The following is a 2,280-nucleotide window of genomic DNA, read 5'->3' as shown; positions in this document are numbered from 1 at the left end:
CCCTGGATCCCTGGAAGTGTCCAAGGCCAGGTTGGAGCAACCTGGGCTGGTGGAAGGTGTCCCTGCCCCTGGCAGGGGGTTTGGGAATAGATGGGTTTTAAAATCCCTTCCAGCCCAAACCGTGCTGTGAGTTGATGATTTTGGCTGAGTTGACACCACTGTGTCCCCACATCCCACCAGTGTCACCAACAACCTGGAGAAGCTGTTCCAGCTGTGAGGAGCAGGAAGTGGAAGCAGCCTGGACTCTTGGCCCTGCTCCTGCTCTCACAGCTCCTTTCCAAAGTGATTCCTGGAAGCGAACGCGGTGAGACATTTGGCAGGGATGCTGTTGGCCTCTGGAAGGAGATACTGGATGTATTTAACCAGCCAGACCTCCACAGATGCCTCCCTGCAGCAGCAGACACAGATTTATGGCCTCACTCTGTTTGCAGAGCCAGCCCCGGCCAAGGCCAGTGCTGTGCCCCAGGAGGCTCCCGGGAGGCTCCCAGCAGTGTCCCCATGAACTGGATGTGCCCCACGTGCCACCAGACCTGCCCCCAGCCCCAGTGGTGTTGTGCTCCTGGCAGGAATTCCCGGGAACATCCCTCTGGCTGGGTTTGGGGAGCGTGTTTTGAAGCACTGCTGGTTTTCACGGCCAGCCTGGACCTGCTGCCCCGCGGCTGAAGGTTCTCCTGCTCCACCACCAAGTGCTTCATCCACAAAGAGTTAAACTGCTGCTCTGGATAACCCAAAACTTGGCCTTTAGCAAGGTTAGAGACTGGTACAGTGGGCAAACCCCATTCTTCCTTCACTGGGACATTTAGAGCCCCAAATCACCCCCTTTTCACCCCAACCATCAGAGCTGGGCAGATCCCAACCCCCCCCCAGCCCTTTGTCCCCCAGCACTGCTCCCCACAGCAGCTCTCACTGCCCACAGAGGTGTCTCAGCTTTTCCAGGGCCACCCATCCAGGTTTCCAGGCCTGTCCCAATAATGACTCCACTGTGCTGGTGGTCAAACAACCCCCACACTTGGCAGCTGCTGCAGCCACTGCAGAGCAGTGAGGAACTGCCTGCCTGAGGTGTTGGTATTCAGGCTGGAGGCTTGAAACAGCCTCTAATTATATCCCCAGCCCCATTTCTTGTGTGGGTTTTTTTCCCCCCAACACTGTGACAGGAATTTTCCCTCCCCACAGCAGCCTTGCAGACCCCCAGGGCTTGGCAGGACAACCCCAAATGGTCCAGTTTTCCTCAGCAAAAGGGTGTCCCTGTGACTCACCCTTTATAAATCTCTGTGACACGAGCGAAAGGGCCCAAAAATAACACTGTTACTGAGATTTCACCTTGCAAATTAAGGGGCCAAAGGCACTAAACCCCCTCCTGGGCTTACAGGGCTTTTAAACAGTGGTGAGAGAACAGTCACAACTCACCCCCGAGTGTCCAGCACAGCCCACCCTGGGGACACACAGCTGGGAAAGCTCTGCAGGCACCAACCCAGAGGTGAAACAAGATTGTCACCAGAGTGAACTGTCCCCAAAGCCCTCCAGAGCCAACACCTGGAGAAACCCTTGTGCTCGTGTTCTAAAAAGCTGCGTCGTGAAAAATGCCCAGTTTAGGGTCAGAACTCCAGCTTAACCTAAGTTTGGGGAGGGGAGATCCAGGTTTACGTGCTCCTTGAAATTGGGGTGTGAAGGGACAACCCTAAAGCCGGAGCAATAATAAGTTTAGATTGGCTGTTAGGAACATTTTCTTCATGGAAAGGGTGGTCGGGCACTGGCACAGGAATCACCATCCCTGGAGGGATTTAAAAGCCATGTGGGTGTGGCACCTGGGGACATGGGTTAGTGGTGGCCTTGGCAGCGCTGGGGGATGGTTGGACTTGTTGGTCTTGGAGGTCTTTTCCAACCTTGAGGATCCTACAAACGCTGAAACGCAACATTTCCTGGTAGTCAAAGTCAGGAGGTTCCTAGACCCACCAAAATTACTTGTATTGGTACTAAAAGGCTTCAGATGGAGCAGGAAAATGCTCTGCTCGGGCTCCAAAGGAAAGGATCAACCAGGGGGAAGCCACAGGGTTTGGAGGCACGTGGGTGACACGGGCCCTCAGCGCTGAGGAATTGAGGGATCGAGGCTAATTTATCCCAGAAAAAGGACTGAGGAATTTACCTCAGCTCCCCGTGTCTGTCCCTGTGCCCAGGGGATGCACAAGGTCACACTGATGCAGGTTTGAGCCCTGGGGTCTCCCCAGGCCTTCAGAGCAGCCAAGGCAGGAGCTCAGGGACGAGCAACGTGCTCCAAGGTGG

This window comes from Lepidothrix coronata, unplaced genomic scaffold, assembly GCF_001604755.1.
Source record: "Lepidothrix coronata isolate B3197 unplaced genomic scaffold, Lepidothrix_coronata-1.0 Scaffold180, whole genome shotgun sequence".
Taxonomy (NCBI): Eukaryota; Metazoa; Chordata; class Aves; order Passeriformes; family Pipridae; genus Lepidothrix; species Lepidothrix coronata.
This window is presented reverse-complemented; position numbering follows the sequence as displayed.